Here is a 7,763-nt window from a genome sequence, read left to right on the forward strand (position 1 = left end):
TTATAACAGTATCAAATAATAATTATCTCTAACATTAAAAAATAAAATTATGGGTATCTATTTTAAATAGTGAGAATGAGTGAATGAAATTATCAATAGTGGAATGTCAGTATTAGAGTCTCACTATTATATAGCTGAGATAAAATTTAAAAGGGAGATTTAGATACATACCACTTTATATTATTTTATTTACATATTTAACATCTAAAATTTTAATATTACATACATACCACCATAATTTATTTTTTATCAAATATGAGTGGTATAAATGAAATATATGAATGGTAGAAGGAAATATGAGTGACATATTTGATATTAAAATAGTATAGAATGGTATGTATGTAATATTAAAGTTTTGGGTGTTAGATATGTAAATAGGATGTTATAGAGTAGGGCTGTCAAAAACGGGTCACGGGTCGGGTTCGGGTCCAACTCGCAATTGACTCGACATTGTTCAACCCGACCCGTTTTTGCAAACAGGTCAGTTTTCTGAACCCGACCCACTTCGGGTCCGGGTCAACCCGAACCCGACCCGTTTAGGATATATTTTATTATTATTTTTATTTAATTCAATTTATTTAACTCTAAATCAAATTAAGGTAAGATTTACTTCAATTAATTTAAAATAAATCAAGATTAATTAAATTTGGACAACAATGTTTATCTTTTTTTCAAATATCATTTAATTATTACATAAAAATCTTTTAAAATTCTCCTAAATTAATTAAAAACGGGTCAAACCGGGTCGATTTCGGGTTTACGGGTCAACCCGACTCGGTTTTACAAACGGGTCGAAATTCCTAACACGAACCCGAAATTTTCGGGTCGGGTCAAATATTGACACCTCTATTATAAAGTGGTATGTATGTAAATTTCCCCAATTTAAAAATGTGTTTCCATTTGACAACCAGATAGGTCTTATCGGATCTGCAAATTGATGAATATTGTTCGGTCGAAAATGCCCTTAGGCCTTTTAAACAGATGTTGTTTCCTTTAAACGAATGTTACAATATGTAGTTGTTGGCTTGACAATAAACACCATAAAAAATATCCGAAAAAATATAATTGACAGGCCAGACACAAAAAAAAATATCTGAGGCATTTTCGAATAAATTATTTGGATTCGGATACAAAATCTATTCCTTGTTAGTCATTAAGCACAATTCAATTTTTTACATCCATTCAAATTGAATTTATAAAAAGTTAAGATTAAAATATTTTATTTTATTCACGAATTATCCCATCTCATACTTTTCGTAAAATTGAAAGTTGCAAAGCAAAGTTTTTTATGGTTTAATATATATTTTAGGATGACATATTTTTCGACATCTATAAATGTATGATGAAGGACTCCAAATCATGTACGTATATAATTAAATCGAGCATCACAACAAGATGAATTTTAACGAGATCAATATCATTTTTAACATCATTAAGGTACTCAAATGTTAGACTAATAATTTATGATCAGGAGGATCAATGAACATTATCTGAGAAAATATTTTTTTAGGAGATAATGTTAATCATATTTTAAGAGCATTTAAGATATAGTCCACAATATACTAAAACACAAATATTATTTATTTTAAGATTTTTTTATAAAAAAAACAATGATATTCAAAAAAATTTATTTGTAAATACTTAACTTTTACACAAACTTAAGATATTAATTATATACTTAATTATTATAAAATTTATAGCTTGCAAGAGGTCTTAATCTTGATCAATATTTGATTAAATAAATTTTTTTTTGGGGAAAATTGGGGCCAAAGCCCTTAAATTTCAATCAAAAGAAGGTTACAAGTAAAAGAAATTACATGTAAGAGAATAAAAAAGAAACTACCCATCATAAGAGAAAAACATTCTTATGAGGATCAAAATAAAACCTATACCACCCATAAGAAATTTATAACATTAAAGAAAACAAAATTGTGGTAAGATCCAGAGTAACATGAGCTTCAGTTGCAGCAGAACGTGCCAACTCATCAGGTTGAGAACACCGGAGATCACCCAAAAGAGTGCAGCTCCAGGACAGCCAAACCCTGCAGCAAAAAACAGAGACAGAACCAGCTCCCAGGCAATAGAGACTAGATTCATATTCATATTTAGAACGAAAAACCAACAGTTGGAGGGGCCCTGGTTGCCAAAAGACCATCCAAGGGACCAATCCAAGGGAGCTTTATCATCATCCAGTCTCAGCCAATAACGCATATCGAATGGACAGAGGGACCTGAAATACACGAGGCACTTATAATTTTTCCCACAGAACATTGTCATTTTTCCATTTCATAATCTTCTCAAACATAATATGTTTGATATTATTCGTAACCGTAGTGGAGCATTGAAAATTGCCTCCAAACCTCCTGTTATTTCTTTCTTTCCAGGAATAATATATGATACAGCATACTGCCAATTTGTAAAATTTCAAAATCTCAGATTGACCACTGAATTCCCCATTAATCCAGTCTAAGGTTTGCAGAATTGACGGCCTCAACAAAAAAATCTTAATCCCAGGAATAATACTTTTCAATATGTTGAAGGTGAAGGAGCATTCGAAGTAAAGATGGGAAACAGATTCATCATGCATATTACATAAGCTGCACATAGAAGGAACAAAAATATGTCTAAAGCGGAGTGCATCAGCAATTTTTAAGCCACCCGTAAGAGCTAGCCAAGCATACACAGAATGTTTCAAAACATGCTTTTTATGCCAAATCAAATGGTACCAATTGCAGTCCGGAAAGTCCGAATAAAATTCATGAATAAAGTGCTTAAATCTAAAGCAATTCGAGCTGTTCCAAAGTAGGCAATGGCCATTCCCCTCATTAATTTTCACCCTCCCAAAAACCTGATGAAAGGAAGGAGGAATCACCCCAGGTAACTCCCAGCGACCACCAGAAATGAGCTCAGATAGCTTGATTTCCGGTGAAGCAAAGTTAACATCTAACCCAGTATAATTCTCAATAGTGGAATTAAAGCACCAGTGATCCCATTTAAACGAGATGGGAGAGTTGTGAAATATTTTAAACTGAAAAAGGCTTTTACAGTGCATAGCAGTCTTACAAATAGATTTCCAGAGCTTAGAATCAAAAAAATGAGAGGGCTTCCAAGGAGAAGAGTATTTTTCTAGCAGCCACATAGCAAGAGGAGAAGGTGAGTTATACATCCTGATAATGATAGAACAATTATATGCAAATTGCAGAGCATTAAGGGAATTGCAGAGCATTCGAGATAACATCAGTTAGCATTAAACTTTGATTTGATCCTTCATTTGACTTTCCATTTCGGCCAAAGAGATTTGTAATTTTAATAATGACATACTATTGTTGGTATCCGCATTAATTTGAGATGGCAGCAATGCACTGATCACCCAAAGTGGCCCCATTTTGTGTGCAATTTCTCGGTTTACATGTAATTATTTTTCTTAACGTGTCAATTTTAACTAACATAGACATTATATAAATTGGTAGAGCATTTAGGGTATTGTCGATGTCCCGGTCTCAACGGTGCAGTCCGTTTTGCGATCGGACATCATTTGGGGAACTTCGAGACCTCTTTCCTCAGTATATGTGTTTTGCGTCGAGATTCATGCCACCATTATGGATACTTCAAATTTAATAAAAAAATGCAATTTTCGGAGGTTAACAACATTCTGGACGCAATGGCATTGTCTGTTTGCCAATCCGACATCGTTTCGTCACCAACGAGACTAATTTCCCTCGTAAAGCGTGCCTTCGCATCAAATTTAGATTGCCTTTAAAATCTGTGACACCACCTCAAACGATCCAATTTGATCTAATAAAATGTAGATTCTTAATGAAGACGATGTTCTGGATGCAATGGCGTTGCCCGTTTGTTGATCGGACATCGTCCGAGCATCTTCGAGGCCTCGTTTCCGTCGTAACGCAGGCCTTTATATCATATTAGCATCACCTAAAAATTCACCACCATCTCAGATGATCCATATTTATTAAATAAAATGTATATTCTGAATGTCGACGACATTCCAGACGCAATGGAGCTGTCCGCTTGTTGATCGGATGTCGTCCGAGCATCTTCGAGGCCTTGTTTCCGTCGTAATGCAGGCCTTTATATCATATTTGAATTACATAGAAATTCGCCACCATCTCGGATGATCCAAATTCATTAAATAAAATATATATTCTGAATGTAGAAGACGTTCCGGACGTAATGACACTGTTCGTTTGTCGATCTAAAATTATTTGGGCGACATCGAGGGCCAAATTCCTCGATATGCGTGTATTACCTGGGGTTCATAATCGGTTTCAGCCTAGCTGCCATAACTTTAGAAATGATTTTGTACAGGACATTGCACAGAGCAATAGGCCTATACTCATAGATATTGGCTGCATTATTATGTTTAGGAATAATAGCCAAAGCTGTAGATTTAAGTCCTTTAGGAAGTAAACCTTTAGAGAAGAAAGGCTTAATAGCCCTGCAAACAGTAGGACCAAGGATATGCCAAGCAGATTTGAAGAAATGAAAATTAAAGCCATCAGGGCCAGGGGCAGAAGTGGAAGAGCCCGAGAATACAGCAGTTTTAATTTCCTCATCCGTCACCGCCGAGATAATGGAGGAAGCAAAGTCATCATTCAAAACATTACCAATGGGAAATAAATCCAGATTAGTGTTGCTCGGAGGGATAGGATTGTAAAGCTCTTGAAAGTAGTTGATAATAGTAGAAATCACATCCTCTCTAGAATATTGGGAGTTGCAGGCTAACAGATTTTGCACATATTTCTTACTTCCCATTCTGGTCCTGATTTTGGCATATAAAAATTTAAGGTCATCTTCACCATGACTAAGACAATTAACCTTAGCCCTTTGTATAATCCAAGAGGCTTGCATAGAAGAGAAGTTAGCCAAATTGACATTATTGGCTTTAAATTCTTGGTTGAAAAGAGTGTTTGTGGAATCATTATGAAGTGCCTCCAACAAATCCTTTTGTTTCTTATGCAAAGAATCTATATGCCTGCTAACACAAGAAGAAGAGGCCCAATGCTGAGATTTGATGATATTTTTGAAATTTCTGAGGGTGTTGCACAGTTGTGCCAGAGGATACCCAGTGGAAGGAATAAGAAGAGCCTCAATAAGGAGAAACCAGTATTTGTCTAATTTAGTCCATAAATTTTTAAAAAGAAATCTGTGCTTAGCCTGAAAATGAGTCCCAGGATGAATGAGGATCGGAGAGTGTTCAGAGCAGGATGGGCTTTGAAAAGAGCAATAGGAGTCAGGAAAAGCTTTAACCCAAGCATCATTTACCAAAGCTCTATCAAGCTTAATATGAATCGGATTATCCTGCCTTTGGTTAAACCAAGAGTACTTGCAACCAATGGAGTGGAGATCAAAAAGGCAGTTGTTAAAAATCATGTTATTGAAATCTAACATAGCAGCCTGATTAATCGGAGTCCCACCCAATTTTTCAAAAGCATATCTGCAGCAATTAAAATTCCCTATGATAGCCCACGGGATGGAATCAACAGGGGCCACAGAATTAAGATCTTCCCACAGAGCTTTACGTTCAATATTACTATTTGAGGCATAGACAACAGTAAGTTGAAAGGGGGTGAAGGAAGCACCCGATACAATCCCAGAGATTTGTTGAGAGGTGGTGACATAAGGAGTGAAATTAACTTTAATTGGATTCCACTTTATCCAAATTCTTTCAGACAGAGATAAATCGAAATTGTGGCAACTCTCTTCATTCGGAAAAAGAGAGTGAGAAGACTCAAAAAACTGATCACTCAGAGAGTGAACATGAATCCTGTTTTCCAATACACAGACCAAGTCTAATTTAAAAGAATCAATTAGACGTTTAAAGCACAAAACTTTATCAGGCCGGTTAAACCCACTGATATTCCACGCAGCAAGTGGTGGAATAGACATTAAGACTTAGATTATTTTTGGGATTTTTTAATCTGCTTCCCCTTAGCAGTTTTCTTGGACACAGTGTTGGACTGAGAAGCTTTAGACTTCCCATATTCCTTCTGAATGTATTCTCCGTCCCCATCATCAAGACTAGCTGAGGATAGCCCCTCAGACCCAACAAGAGCATTCATGTGTGATACGGATTCATCCTCAATGGCCAAAGCACCAAATTTATTCGGTGAAATAAAGTCTTTTTTAACAGGGGGAGGCTTGGAACATATAATATTAGTGGATGATGAGGCGGCTTCATTGGGAGAATTTAAGTTAGGAATTCCCGAAACTAAAACCCCACCAGCAGCTTGTGAGTCCTTATCATGTTGGGCTTGTAGATGAACATTAGGGAGAGAGGTAGCTTTGAAAGGTGGCGGGGAGTGAGGTTGATAGTGAAGAGTTTTTTCTATCACATTGGAGACCGCAAGACCAGGGTTGGGATCACCTATGACAACATTAGAGGGGTCGGGAATATCAGATTGAGCAGCAGGATTACTTTCAGGATGATGAGTATTAGATTTGTTGTGTGAAGTAGGCTTCCTACTAAAACTCCTTCCACGTTTTTGACCATTCTCCAGCCCAATATCCACACCGTTTTCAACACCAGCCACATCCGGCTTAGAAGGGCAAGAGGAAGAAATATGCATTAAAGACTTACAGTGAGCACAAGGGAAGAGGCGCCATTCGTATTGTACCTTCAAGCACACAACATCACCATCCAGGGAAACCTTGATCTCCTCCGGGTAGGTAGCATGGCAGTCCACTAAAACGCAGATACGAGCAAACGTGAGCCTGGTCTTAAGCTCAATCAGGTTGTTGGCTACTATAGGAACACCGATCTTACTTGCAATTCTCGAAATCCCTTCCGAGTTCCAGCATGCAAGCGGAAGATCGTGAATCTTCACCCAAATCGGAACTGTCTTGAAATCTTCTTTCTTTGGTTTAAACTTCGGGTGCCATTTTTGCAAAACAAACGGCTTTCCCAGGAGAAACCAAACCCCTCTCGATCATACCATCTCAAAATCTTCGAAACAAGAGAACCTCAAAAGGAAAAAAACCTTCGCTTAAAGAAAGAAGCTGAACCGAACCTTTCAAGCTCCAATTCTTTTTGATAGCCCCCAACAATGCATCATAATAAGGCCTTCTCCCAATATAGTAGCCGACTAAACATAACTTCCAGTTATCACCACCCTGATGTAATTTTTCCCCCGTGAACGGAATAATATCCGGTTCGTCAGGAAAGTGGGAAAAATTAAGAGCTTTTGGAGTAGTATTTTCGGAGGCGAAAACCTTACTCCAGTTTCTCGGAGCAGAGCTAACCGCTCTCCCAGCGGAAAGTTGGGGAAAGCCAGACGAGAGAAGAGAAGCTTCCATCGGAGAAAGCAGAAAAGGAGACAAGTCCTCCGGCAACGCCGGAGGAGGAAGCGAAGAGGAGAGGAAACCAGCAGAGAGCGGGAGGGAAAGGAAAACCCTAGCCGCCCAACTGAAATCTATTGTTTTTTATTAAATAAATTTTAAATGTTATTTGAATAAAATTTACTTGTGATTGACTTTAAATAATTAATCCTCAGTTAAAAATATTAACATTTTGTGCTGAAGAAAAATTTGAGACATATTTTCCTTTTAAACAAAATAGTCGGCGGTTCTTATTTCATCCGCAGCCACTCGGCTTTGTTTCTCCAGCAGCTGAACCGCCCTAATGGCTTCTTCCTGGCTTGTCTGCGCTCCCCCCTCTGCAATCCTGCAGCTTCCCGGCTTGAAAATCGCTAAACCTATTATATTTTCGATCCCAAAGCGAAGAATTCCAGCGAAATCGTCTCGTT

Source organism: Dendrobium catenatum, unplaced genomic scaffold (assembly GCF_001605985.2).
Source record: "Dendrobium catenatum unplaced genomic scaffold, ASM160598v2 fragScaff_scaffold_1497, whole genome shotgun sequence".
Lineage (NCBI taxonomy): Eukaryota > Viridiplantae > Streptophyta > Magnoliopsida > Asparagales > Orchidaceae > Dendrobium > Dendrobium catenatum.